The following is a 14,037-nucleotide window of genomic DNA, read 5'->3' as shown; positions in this document are numbered from 1 at the left end:
GATTGTAAATTTGTAACCAAATGAATCCCCTCTATAAAAGCCAATCCATTTCTGGTATTTTGCATGATGGCAGCTTTAGCAAACTGGAACAGTGGTTAAAAGAGGAAACTTTAGGGTGTGTCTATTACTAGAATAAAAATTAAAAGATAAAACATAGGTCTGTACAACACAGTGAACCCTATTTTAGACGATGGATTATAGTTAACAGTACAAGTATAAGAATGTTCTTTTGTGAATTATAACAAATGTACGGTACTAATACAAGGCAGTAATGATAAGCTGGAACATGGGAAAATATACTTAATGTAAATAATGGATGATAGAACTATTTTAGTAATCTTTCATCAATTGTAACAAAGGTAATACTGCTAAAATAGTACAATTTATTTAAAAAGTGCTATCTTTAATAATAACAAATGTTCCACACCAATGCAAGGTGTTGTGGTGGGGTGGGGTAAGGGGATCCCGTATTTAATCATGATTGTTCTGTAAACTCACAACTTCTATAATAAAAGAAGAGTGCATATCACCCAAAGACCTGCATCCTTTTCTGGGTAAAAGGTCAGTGCATTCCCCAGTGTACATGGGACAGTTGTATTACGTTAAACGAAAGTATGACTATGCTATTGTCTTTAAGTTGAGATTAAGTATGGTTTAAGGAGATGTGTATGGGTGCCAACTTGACAAGAGGTGGACTGAGATGGTTAATTTCATGTGTCAACTTGACTAGGTTATGGTATCAATCTGTCTGGTCAGGCAACCTCTGGCCTAGTTGTTTATGTGAGAGTACTTGCTAGGTTGCCTCTATAGTCAGTTGATTGTATCTATGGCTGTTTGCATCTACAATCAACAAAAGAGATTGCTCTGAGCAATGAGGGGAATCTTGCATTATACATATATATATACACATATGTCCTAAATGTATACTATGTTGATAGAAGTAAAGTGAAACTATTCAACTTATTTAAAAACTTTCCCCTAGTTGCCCTGGTTGTTAACCTGGGACATTTCTATCATTGCCAAACAGAGAATAGATTTCTGGCTTTCACTCATGCTTATCTACACTTTGTCAAACCCACAATAAAGCTTTTCTTCTCATGTTTCCCCCAAATTGGGAGGCTGGTTAAATTATTCATCAGCAGCTTTTGCTAATACAATTTTTCCACGGTCAGTTATGCCCCAGGGTACACTTGGTTTCTGCAGAAGCACTTTTGGGGGTGTTTGGGTAATGGACCTTCCTGAGCTTGCCAAGGAAGCAGCATTCCTTGGGCCAGTGAAGGCTGCTTTCATTTTACCAGCACACAATGGAGGCAAACGTCTTCAGCATCAGGGTTTTCCCTGGCCTGATACATGCTTTAATGTTCTACAAACCTAAATGATTTTAATGGCCTTATGTTCAGTGAACAAACACATAAACAAAATGCAGAGAAAATTTCCCTTCAGCGTTTTACATTTTAATGCTTTTTGGGGAGAAAAAGAAATACAATTTCTATATTTTGAGCAAAAAAGCCCAATCTCTCATGCTACTGCTGGAACACATCAAGGGGTATTTATTGTCAATTATCATTTTGATCTTATCACTCACATTTCTCTAAGGTTAATTACATGACAATGCTATCAGGGTTTTGCATATAACACCTCACCAAATTTCATGAACAGGCCCTGGACTGAGCGCTTTTATCATTGTCAGATGGAGAAATGGAGGTGCTAAGGCAAAGCATCTGCCCCAGGCTCCAGGCACCCCACTGTCCCAGGTGCAGACCCTGCGCGGACGATGTTGCCGCCACCACCCAGTGGTGAGGGTCTCCCTCCCTTGGGGTCAGGGATGAGGGGCGGGGTCTCAGCCCTCCGGAGCCCTGGCCGCGTCCACTGGGCCGGGAACTCTGGTGTGAGCAGCCGCCGCCCTGTCTCTACCCGGCTTCAGGCTCTTACGGCGTCCAAGGCCTTCACTGCGCTCTCGCGCTGAGATCTAGTTGGGAAGGAGGGATCCTTTCAGAGCCAATTCTAGAGCTTCCAAAGGAACTTTTCAAGGGACTTTGCATCTCCAGAGAGGACGTTACAAATTAAATTCAGGACTAGATTCTCAGGGATTGTAACTGAATTGTCACTCAGAGGCCAGCTCTGAGCCGGGTCGGCCTGGAGCGGTTTTCTCAAAAGCCCCAGGGTCTGGAAGAACGCGGAGACCTCAGGGGAGAGGGAGCTGAGGTTGAGTAAGCCCTCCAGACCGAAAGCTTCACTTCTGGCTCTTCAGTCTTCTCTTCCCGAGACTCTGCTTCTCCTGACTGGAGAAAAACACATTTGATCACCGACGTGTTCTCTAAAGTGAAATGCTGCGAGTTCAGTGGCTCTTCTTGAGAAGCTTAGCAGATTCTGCCAGGTGCTTTCTCTAACAACAACAAAAAGGAACTCAAATTACCAAGCAAAGGAAAAAAATACCAGACAGCATTCAGGCAGAGAAAGGCAAATGGCTGCGCAGTTGTATCACAGGAGAAAATTATAAAATGCTTTGGACAGAAGCATCAGCCCCATATCTGAAGGGTGAAAGGCTCTGCCACAAACAAACCAACCAACCAACCAACCAACCCCTGGGACGAACCAGAGCTGTGTGGGAAGCGGCCGGTCGCCCCTCGCACAGAATGTGGTGTCACCACCCACCTAGATGCCAAGGCAAAAATATCCCCTATGGATTTGCCAGTCATGCAAACCCACTGTTTCCTGGAATTTGTGAAAATCCTTACTTGATTTTGCTCACGGCACTTTCTGGATGGATAACAGTGAAAGACACAGCTACCTAAGCTTTGTTTTTCTAAAGTCAAGACACGATTTATGCATTTTGCTTAGCACGTGCAATGAATCTTCCTTCTTCCAAGTCTCACCGTGAAGCTCTGATACTTGTTAATGTGAGAGGTTTTTCTTAAGCGACCACATTTCCTATCAGGGCAGCGTTTGCTTGTTTCACTTGCATTCACTCCCTCTCTTCTGAATTTCATTACGCATTTTGTGAGCACCCACAGAACAAGGCCCCGTGTCCTTGGGGCGTTCGTGGTCAGATGGAGTGTAAATACTGTGGATCTGGTGATCCGTGACCCACGCTTTGCAGGTGGAAAGTCATCAAATATAGCCCTCACTGCAAGCTAGAGTTTTAAACAAAATATGGGCTGTTGCGGTCGGGGTTACTGCTTCTAGGGGGAGTGGCGGCCGGTAGCCGAGCCCTCAGCTCTCGGGGCTGCTTAAAGGGTACCGGCGGCGGGGGCTCTTTCCCGGAGGCGAGGGCGAGGCGGAGGACGTGGCCGGGTCCTCGGCGAGAGGCGTGCAAGGTGTGGAGGGCGGCGATAAGGACAAGACACTCTTCATCCAGTAGGAGTATGCGCCAAAGAGATTTATTCAGGGGTGATTACAGGTTATATAGGCTGGTAAGAGGGGCAGGGCTGGAAAGGAGGTGAAGTAGCCTAAAATGGCAATACTGAAGGAAGAGGGGCTAGGATTGGTTCTGAGAGGACGCAGGAGCCGTTGCAGCGGGCGGGGGTTGTTCTGGCCACGGTGCATGCGCGCTGGCGGTGGCAGGAGTGGCCTTGGCACCAGGGAGTGAGTGGGTAAGATAAGGAAGTGGGGAAAGGGCAGTTGGGAGAAAGGCGGTTTCCTCCGGCAAGCCTTTCCTGCCAGTGGCATTTTGGGTGAGGAAAAGGGAGCTGCCTTGACCTCGCTCCTCAGGCTCGGGGGGGCTGCAGAGGGCACTCACGCCCGTACCTACTACCCTCCCCAGGGGGTGATCAGGTCCCCTGGCCCAGGCCTGGTAAGTCGAGGCACAAGCTCAGCTACCCGCAATTCCCCTTTCTTTTCTAATTAGAGGAAGAGGCTTTACCGGAGAGGCCCGCTAAGGGTGAGGGAAGGGGGAGGTCAGGGAAGGGAAAAAGGGGTTGACGGTGGCTCGGTGAGGCTGGAGCTCAGTGTTGGTGTGGTGCCCGGGCGCTTGACAATGGCTTCGCTGCAGCGGGCTGGGCGAAGGTGAGGGGTTTAAAGTTCAGGGGTTCAGAGAAGCTGGAACTCGAGGCGAGAGCGATGTTCAGGTGATTGAGAAGGGCCTCGCGGTCGGCGGGTTGACCGGTGGCGTTGAGGTCGCGGAGGGTTGGCTGTTATCTTGGAGTGGGGGGCGTCAGAGGTGGCGAGTCGCTGATACTGGATTTGCACGAACGAGGAAAAAATGGCATCCGTTTGTTTTCTTACAAGCTGGACAATTTTGCGGATGAGGCAGGGTCCTAAGATGAGAGCTAGAATAATTATTAATAGGGGGCCAAGAAAAGGAAGGATATATGGGAGGATGGGAGTGAAAAAACTGGACCAATAATTGGTGGCTTCACGATCTCTTTTACGCTTTTCCAGTCCTTCTCGGACCCTTTTCAGACTGTCCTCGACGAGACCTGTGGAATTGGCATATACACAGCACTCTTCTCCTAGGGCGGCGCAGAGGCCTCCTTCTTTGAGGAGGAGAAGGTCAAGACCTCGGCGGTTTTGGAGCACTACCTTAGAGAGGGAATCGACAGAATTTTTTAGATGGTAAATAGCGTTTTGTAAGTGATGAATGTCTTCGTCAACAGCCGCCCTGAGGTGAGTTAGGGCGGAGCCTTGACTGGCTAGTGCAGCGATTCCGGTGTCAGTGCCGGCAAGACCTAGGAGGGAGGCAATTGTAAGGACGGTGATGGGCTCTCGCTTTTGCAGAAGGACAGGAGCTGCAGTTTTTTCCAGACGGAGGAAGAAGTCTTCTTCGCTGTGGTATAAGACCCTAGGGATAAGGACAATTAGGAGGCAAGTTTTTTTATATTCACTGATGATATTTGTGCTGAGACAGGGGGTAAGTCCTGTAGAGGAGCAGAGCCATTGGGAGGAGTTATGAGGAATGAGAAATTTTGCCGAGCTGCTGGGAGATGAGTAGCTGGCACAGGCAGTGAGGTTGGGAGAGTTAATGGAGCGAGGGCGGACGCACTTTCCCGTATAGGAGACTGAATGAAAGGTCAGGGGGACGGCAGAGGTATTCCAATTGCATTCTAAGGGGCTGTCTTCTGTGCTTTCTGAAAAGGAGAGGTTGGAGGCAACGGGCTCGTACAGTGAGGAAGAGGTGGAGAGGCAGAGCCAGCAGGAGGAGGTAAAATTGGGGTTGGAGGAGTTCACTGAGGCAAAGGCGGCTTGGATGAGGCTGAGGAGGGGAGAGGAATAACGAGAAGGGGGCAGAGGAAGCTGGGGTGGTGGGGTTGGCGATGCGTTGTTTGCAGCTGAGGTGCGGCTGGTTGGAGTTGAGGTGAGGCTGGAGAGCTGTGGAAAAAGGGGGTTAATGACTTTATGGGAAAGCAGTATTTTGGCATGGTTGGTTTACAGCCTCCTTTTTTATAAGAATAAGTGATTTTCGGTTGGCTCCTTTCTCATAGATTCTGAAGCCCCAAGTTTGACCGAGTAACCAGGAGGGATCAGTGGGGAGCTGCACTGTAAGATTAAGATGTGTGCAGGATCCCTTACTTTCTTGGCCGAGCCAGTTAACAGTAGGGAGTTTGCACCCTGTAGGGGTTCATTTTAAGGTAAGGTAATGATTAGGAACAGGAGGCTTCCAATTAGTGGCTAATGTTTCACACCCCCAGTATGCACAGTAGTACTTGTTGGGGGAATTACAGTACGATTTTCCAGGATTTGAGGATGGGCACATGTAATATTGGGCCTGGGGATCACTTACCTTTCGAGCGCAGGTTTCTTCGACTCTGGAGACAAAGGTGGTGAAAGGCTTACTCGGTTCCTGGAAGAGCTTGGTGAATTTATTAGGCCGACAGGCAGAGCAGTTGGCAAACGCGCGTAAGGCGATGCCTCTGAGGACAGTCCAGAAGGTAGCAGGGACATTAATATAAGCAGACGCATTTAGAAACGCTCCAGTGCCCAAATAGGCTTCGGGGGGATGATAGACTCCAAGGGCTGCATTTTGTTCACTTTGCTTAGCTGCTTCTGCCTGGAAGTGAGCACGCCAGTCAACAAACTGACCGGGGTTAAAAATTGAACGGGCAAGCGAGGCCCAGTCTTGTGGGAGGCAATAGTCCATGCCGAGATCCTGCAGTATTTGGGAAGCGTATGGGCTACCTAACCCGTCCTCCCCGACGGCCCTGCGAAGCTGCTTGATAGCATCTAAGTCAATGGGATACCAGTCATGCGGCCTCTGTGGGGTGGGGGCAAGGTTAAGAGGAAAACAGCGAAAAGCACGAGAGAAAGGATGACGCGCTTGCAGAGGGCTTGGCGCGGGAGTGGGGGTAGGGGGAGCGTTGCCCCAAGGGTTGCCTTGAGGTGCAGAAGGCAGCCAGGGGTTGTTAGTCGGCAGGGTGGAAGGAGCGGCGGCAGCTGCCGGTAGCGGCTCCGAGGGGGAGCTCGCCGAAGGGAGAGGCGGGAGTGGGAGGCCCCAAGCGTCGCAAGATGGCGGCGCGGTGGGCGTGGCTAAGACACAAGATGGTGGATCAGCCCCGCCCTGTGAAAGGGTGGGGTTCAAGACATAAGATGGTGGACTAGCTCCGCCCTGTGGAAGGGCGGGGTAAAGCATATGCGGTTTCCGGCCCAGCTTAGGGCTGATGTCATCGCCGGAGCATTTCCTCCCCTCGATGGAAGAAGAAGGAGGAAGTTCGCCATCTTGGCGTGGCGCAGTGTTATTTTGCTTTTTGGGAGTCACCTCGAGCGCGTTGTTAATCTGCTCGACTAAGGACTCCGTGTCCGAGTCATGATTTGAATTAGTATCGCTATCTGAATCTGTTGGCTGGGTTGATAGGGCCTCCTTGGATTTAACGGGGCCTCGATCAGGGGGGAGGGAGCCTTGAAGGCAGGAGCGGATGGTTATCAGGGTGGGGAGCAAGCCGGGAGGGAAGCGCTTGCTCTCATGTTCCATGGCGTTGGTGACTCGATCAATAAGGCGATCATAAGTAACAGGGTCCCAAAGATGGCAAGTGGTGAGCCATGGGTTAAAGGGCAGCAGGAGATCCCAGTATATCTGCAGCTGCCGGACAGACACTTTACAGCGATGCGTGTCTAGGAGACCCGCCAGAGCACGAACTTGAGGTGCCTGACATGTAGATATACGATTACCCATAGCTGAGGGGAGAGGAGGGGGAGTTGTTCCCCAGCCGGGCCGGCCCGGCTGGCGGGGAGGAGGAGGAGGAGTTGTTTACTGAGCAGAGAGAATGAGATAAACTGTGGCCTTGAGGCCGAAGGAGACGGCGAGAGCAGAAAGCAGTGCCCTTTGGCAACGGGAGCAGTCAGGGGGGGGGCGGTTGCAAAGAGGCACACGGTGCCAAATGAGGAAAGAAAGATACAAAGAACTACAGCAAAGTAATGGAGGGGAAGAGGGAGAGCGTTAGGAGGAACGGGGGTCATAGAAGTGCGCATACAAGAGGACGAAGAGAGCGTGGGGGAAGGGAGGAGTTCCTACTAGATGAAGAGAGCGTGGGGGAAGGGAGGAGCGGCTTCGGAGCAAGGAACCTCCCACGGCTCCGGAAGCGGCGAAGGAGAGGCGGCCCTTACCTTGCAGGCGAGGAAACGGGAAGCTGGAGAGGCGTCCAGGCGAGTGAGCGACCTGCCAAACTGTTGTGTGGAGACGTTCCTCACACGGGGCACCAGTTGCGGTCGGGGTTACTGCTTCTAGGGGGAGTGGCGGCCGGTAGCCGAGCCCTCAGCTCTCGGGGCTGCTTAAAGGGTACCGGCGGCGGGGGCTCTTTCCCGGAGGCGAGGGCGAGGCGGAGGACGTGGCCGGGTCCTCGGCGAGAGGCGTGCAAGGTGTGGAGGGCGGCGATAAGGACAAGACACTCTTCATCCAGTAGGAGTATGCGCCAAAGAGATTTATTCAGGGGTGATCACAGGTTATATAGGTTGGTAGGAAGGGCAGGGCTGGAAAGGAGGTGAAGTAGCCTTAAATGGCAATATTGAAGGGAGAGGGGCTAGGATTGGTTCTGAGAGGACGCAGGAGCCGTTGCAGCGGGGCGGGGGTTGTTCTGGCCACGGTGCATGCGCGCTGGCGGTGGCAGGAGTGGCCTTGGCACCAGGGAGTGAGTGGGTAAGATAAGGAAGTGGGGAAAGGGCAGTTGGGAGAAAGGCGGTTTCCTCCGGCAAGCCTTTCCTGCCAGTGGCATTTTGGGTGAGGAAAAGGGAGCTGCCTTGACCTCGCTCCTCAGGCTCGGGGGGGCTGCAGAGGGCACTCACGCCCGTACCTACTACCCTCCCCAGGGGGTGATCAGGTCCCCTGGCCCAGGCCTGGTAAGTCGAGGCACAAGCTCAGCTACCCGCAGGCTGTTTTGTTAATGTCAGCCAGACAGCCCACCCCTGGAGCCCTGCCTTCTCCTTTTTGCAGTCTTCTTTTTTTAGGAGTTCTCATTTCCTCTCCAATTATGAGAGCAATTAGCTTGGGGTAGAGTTTTATCCGTCGCCAGCACTTCTAAATAGACTTTGGACTGAATATTTTCTCACTGGCTGTGGACAAAGTCCGCCATTCTGGTGTGGATGGCTTTTGATGTAGGTTTTACAGTCCCACGTTTATTTCAAAGAAGGAGGTGGTAATCATATCTGAGGACTCCTTTTAGAACAAATAATTACCTCACTTATTTCTTGCCTCTTCTGCTTTCCCAAGGCTTTCAGACGAATTTCCCAATCTCATTGCTTGTCCTTATGTGTCACAAAACAATATCCATTATTTGGAAGCTCTTAAGACAAAGAGGAGGGGTGGCAGTGGGTGGGAGTGGTGGATCTTAGACATTATGGCTGAGAAATAGGAAGAAAACTAAAGATGATGCTCATCTACGTTCTCTCCTACTGGGTGCTCACTGCCTGATTCATTGAGTCATCTTCTCTTTTATGTTAACAGAGCAGGGCTCTGCACTCCAGCATCTCTGCTGGCTTTGAAGATGCCACGTGATTTTTTGGTTTATCTGAATTAGTGCTGAGCCCCCAAAGCAACATTGCGTCTTGATGTCCCTGTAGTATAACTGGCAATGAGTGAGTGTGTAGACGGCACCTTTTACCTTTATCCTGACCTCCTACCTAGATCTGTACATGGAGCACTTAGATCCTCCCAGGTAATTTCAGGAGGCTAAAAAGTTTCCCACAGACTTCACAACTTAAGATAAAGGATTGATTCCTTTGTCATAAAAAGGAAGTAGACACCCCAAAATGCTCCATTATTTTAACCAGAAAGAATATTAAAGGCAAGGTGAAAGGCATAAAATTAAGTTAATGAACTGCAAGGACGTTACATGGGTCTTATAGCAGATGTACACGCACAGATGTCTCGGGTGGAGAGCCATGGGCGAGAGGTGCATCGTACGTGGCACTTTTCAGGTGGTGGAACGTGCCATCTCTGCTCTCTGTGGGCGTTCATTGCTGACCCCCTCATCAAAATGGCTGTCGTCACTAGGATTATTGCTCATTTCACCATAGGAAAACAAACCAGAACTGCGGGCTGGCAACACGACCTCAGCATTGTTCATCACTGTGATCATTTAATGCTGTGACATCCTGGCCCCACTTGCCCACGTTGCAATTACACCTCCAGATGGGCAGAATTTGTCTCTCTGATGTCTTGGCTCACCCTGCATGTGCAAGGAAACTATCAATTTTAGCCTGGTTGGATATGCCCAGAGCTTCTGTTGCACACTCAGTGCCACCTAAGATTCCTCCTGCCATGGCATCTTTCCTTCCCCTGAGTAAAAATTTAACTTGACTGCCAAGGAAAATGATGTTGGGTCACTGCTCACTCTGAGCAACAGTGGTGTCCACTGAGAAGTTTTGGGGCTTTAAAACATGAACTAGTAGAGCCAGAGTATCCCAGGGTTCCCTTGAATAAAATGCTTTCTGTGCAGAACTGAATTCAAGCTTAGAATCTAGATAGAGATGCTTACCTTGTCACATCAGGTATAGGGTTGCGAACCAGAGATCTGTATTGCTCTCCCTCATTCCTTTGGAGGAGGTCCCAGCCACCTGGAACCAGAGATCTGTATTGTCCTACCTGGTTCCTTCGGAGGAGGTCCCAGCCACCTAGAACCAGAGATCTGTATTGTTCTCCCTGGTTCCTTTGGAGGAAGTCCCACTTACCTGGAACTAGAGATCTGTGTTGTCCTACCTGTTTCCTATGGATGAGGTCCCAGTCACCTGGAACTAGAGATCTGTATTGTTCTACCTGGTTCCTTTGGAGGGGGTCCCAGTCACCTGGGAAGTGGCCCCACTCCCTCCTAGGACAGTTTGCATCCAAGAGGCTGGTGAGTGCATTTTCTCTTTTGAAAGTGGAGTCACCAACATTTACGGATCCCTTTGAAGGAAAGCTACCCCTCTTTTTCTTGGAGCTGTAGACTCTCAAATATGTTTCATGATTCATATTGGAACCACACTATCTAAACCCCATGTGGAATATCTGTCAGCAGCTAGCAACAACTTATATTATGATGCCAGACGGTAGCTGTGCTTCCCGTGGTGTTTCTCCACCGTCAACTGAGAACGTGTCAATCTTGCAGGGTTACTGGCACCATATTGCTGAGAAGCAAGGAGGGACATATGTTTGAGATCCCTCTGGATCTGGCTTGTTTATTTTCTATTTTGTGTCACATACTGTGTTACAAATTCCTCAAAAGATTTAAAACAGAGATTGGTTCAACTGGAAGGAATATTTATTTGAGGCATATGATTATAAAGCATGCTTTAGGGATACTCACGGATACTATGCATAATGTCTTCCTGGAGAAAATATTTGATGCAATTTTTTTGAGTGTGCAGGAAATCAAAGGAAGAGTTCAGACATGGAGTAAAGCCTCAGATGAAACTTAGTAAATAGAGAGGGAGATATAATGGCATGTGGCTATTTAAATAAATTTGCTAGTGACCAGTTTAGCTTATTTTTAAAAAAATAGTGTTTTCCTTGTTGTTTGTCTTCCTTTCCCCAAAGAGCAGAAAAAAAATCTATTTTAAAAGGTTTTTCTCCAACATTCTATTTTGAAGATTTCAAATCTACAGAAAATTTGCAAGAATAATACAATCAACATCCATATATCGTTTGCTTAGATTCACCAGTTGTAGCATTTTGCTCCATTTGCTTTCTCTCTGATTCTTTGCTGAGCTCCTTCATGTTAGTTAGGCATGATTTCTACCCTTTTCCCCTCTGTATTTCTGAAAGTAACCTCTAAGAATAAGAACTTTCTCTGACAAAACTACAACACAATTATCAATTTGATAACTTAACATGGATTTAATATTGTCATCTCACATAGAGCTCATATTAATATTTCCTCACTAATCTCAACAATGTCCTTTACAGGGTGTTTTTTTTTAATTTTTAATTCAAGATCCAGTTAAAGACCACATGCTGCATTTAGCTGTCAAGTTCAATATGCCATTTTAGGCACTAGAGGAAAATCATAGCTTTGGGAAACAATTCTAATGGTACTTTTAATCTACAAAGAAACCTCCATCCCTCCAAGTCAGGAATGGCCACTGGGTTTGCCGACTCTCCTCAAAAATGAACCACTCCCCTCCCCTGTCCTGCCTGCTCTGTCCAGTCTCTCTGACAGCTCTCCCATCTCCTTGCCTTAATTATTTCTGCCATTTTAAAGGGTATATTTTGTGCCTTATTCTCGTGAGACTATTCTTTCTCCTGAGAGAAGTAAGGTAACATGGAAATCTTGGCCAGGGGTTTGCAAACATTTCCTGTATAAAATCAGGTGCTAAATATTTAGGCTTGAAATGGTTTCTGTCACAACTGCAGAGGATTGCCATGGAGACTGGAAGTAGCCACAGGCAACATGTAAACGAAAGGGCATGCTGTGTCCCAATAAAACTTTATTTAAAAAATGAGCATTGGCCAGGATATGGGCCATGGACAATAGTTTGTTGACCCCGATCTCCTGATGGAGACTAATGTGCTAATAGGCAGTAATAGTGATGGAATTTCCTTTCTTGGGTAGCTTAATTTTACATTTTCTATAGCATTCTGGAGACAGTGTTTTCTCCAGCATTCCTCAAACTTTGTTAATACATGCACTCTTTTAAAGAAAAAAAAAATCCTCTGGACCCTGAAGAATACATAGCCTGACCTCAAGAGATCCATAAACATTAGTTTAAGAAATTAATTCAGTCTCTGAAAATATTTTCAGTTGTGTATTATCACTGCAAACGAGAAACTCCGTCTTTATAATAACAGGGTTCTCAAAGATTTTCTTCCAAATAAAAACACAAACAAAATCAGAAACTTCTCCTGGAAGCTTTGGGCTTGAGTTCTGATGCTGCCTCCTTGACCATCCGGTGTGGACTTTAGGGACAGTAGCAGTGGTATGTGGGTGGCCTGGGGCTTTAGGGCAACTCAATTGAGCCCAAACATGGCTGTGTCTACAGGGAGACCTGTCCTGCTGGCCACCCTCTGCTCTCTCCCCACCTGCTCCAGCACGTGTGGGCACAGGCCGTGCAGGGCCTGGGTCCTGGGTACTGCGGGACGCACTCACCGGGGAGCAGCCACGGCCTAGTTGCTTCTCTCATCCTCCTGTTCCAAAGTCCCAAACTTCTGCATTTGGTTGTGTGCTGCTAAGCAGAAAAACAGTATCAATTCAGTTCAAAGGATATTTTTGCTACTGGAATTTATACAGAAAACATGCACAACCAGTGAATTTTTGTTAAGTTTCGTGCCAATGTAAGCACTCCTCCCTTCAGGAAACAGAGCAGGGCAGCTATCCCAAGGCCCCTTCGTCACCCCAAAGCTAACCACTAGCTGACTTCTAGTCCACACATCAGTTTTGCCTGTCTGTGAATTTATATTATTGGAATTTTCTAGTATGTACTTTTTTGGTGTCTGGCCTCTTTTGCTTGATATGTTTGTGAGATTCAAACATTACTTGTGTAGCAGAAATTTATTCATCATCATTACTGAAGAATATTCTGATATATGAATATTTCACATTTTATTTATCTATTCTACTGTTGATGGAAAAACACCTAATTTTCTATGCACGTGCTTGTGCATGTGTTTTAGGTCTTTTGGGGCACAGGGCACACAGACATGGAACTGCTGAGTCGTAAGTTGTGTGTTTTCACTCTAATCATTTCTGCCAATTTCCAAAGTAATTACACCAATTTACACTCCCACCAGCTGTATGAGCACTCCAGTAGCCCTTCTGAAATTGGGTTGTATCTTTTTCCTTATTCCTCAGTAAGGATCCTTATATATTCCAGACACGCAGCCTTTATAGGGAATACGTACTGAAAATACCTTCTCTCATTCTGTGACTTGCCATTTCTTTCTCTTAATTGTGTCTTTCAATGAACAGAAGCCCTTGATTTCAATAACATTCAATTTAGCCATCTTCATCTTTGTTATTAGTACTTTTTGTGTGTGCTTTAAGAAAATTATATTAAAAAACTTACAACAGAATAGAACACATATGAAACACATACATGTGCTTCTAATCTGTTAAATTAGTCTATTTGACCATCTGTGAGCAATTGCCCTGCCATTGTAAGTAATTTATTATAAGCGTGGATATCGGTTATGTAATTCTCCTAACTTTTCAACTTCAAAACTATCTTGGTTTTTCCTGGCTATATACATATACATTTATTTAAGGTTTACTAATTTATTTCAATAATGTTTTATATAATTTTCCTTGCAGAAATTTTTGTACTTAGTTTATTAGGTTTATTCCTAAGTATTTGACGGGTTTTCATGCTACTGTAAGTGGTATCATTTAAAAATTCTTGATTTTATGTTTTGCTAGGACATAGAAATCCAATGGATTTTTACATGTTCACCATATAGCCAATGTCCTTCTTATTATTTCTAATATTTTTCACGTGTTAATTCTAATAGTTTACCCTCCAAAATGTACCCACTATTCTGAATTCTGTTACAATATATTGGTTTTGTGTAATAACTTGATAATTTTAATCAGTGGATTCTCTTGGATTTTCCACATATACAATCCTATATTGCCTTTATGTTGCCTGGTTAGGACCTCTAATACGTTTAAAAGAAGTGGCATGGGGACTTCTTTTCCCATT

The 14,037-nt window shown here is 46.9% G+C and overlaps 1 long non-coding RNA gene across 1 annotated transcript; it reads right to left on the bottom strand.

Annotated features, from left to right (window-relative positions):
• Positions 1–1,434: 1,434 nt before the first annotated feature.
• LOC119540939 lies at positions 1,435–12,552 on the bottom strand. The gene is made up of 3 exons (XR_005218128.1): positions 12,489–12,552; positions 9,903–10,038; positions 1,435–2,282 (listed from the first exon to the last, which is right to left on the bottom strand). It is a non-coding gene; the product is annotated as an uncharacterized LOC119540939 (long non-coding RNA).
• Positions 12,553–14,037: the final 1,485 nt, after the last annotated feature.

Source organism: Choloepus didactylus, chromosome 7 (assembly GCF_015220235.1).
Source record: "Choloepus didactylus isolate mChoDid1 chromosome 7, mChoDid1.pri, whole genome shotgun sequence".
Classification (NCBI taxonomy): domain Eukaryota; kingdom Metazoa; phylum Chordata; class Mammalia; order Pilosa; family Megalonychidae; genus Choloepus; species Choloepus didactylus.
The sequence above is the reverse complement of the archived record's forward strand: the minus strand, read 5'-3'. Positions and strand labels throughout refer to the sequence as shown.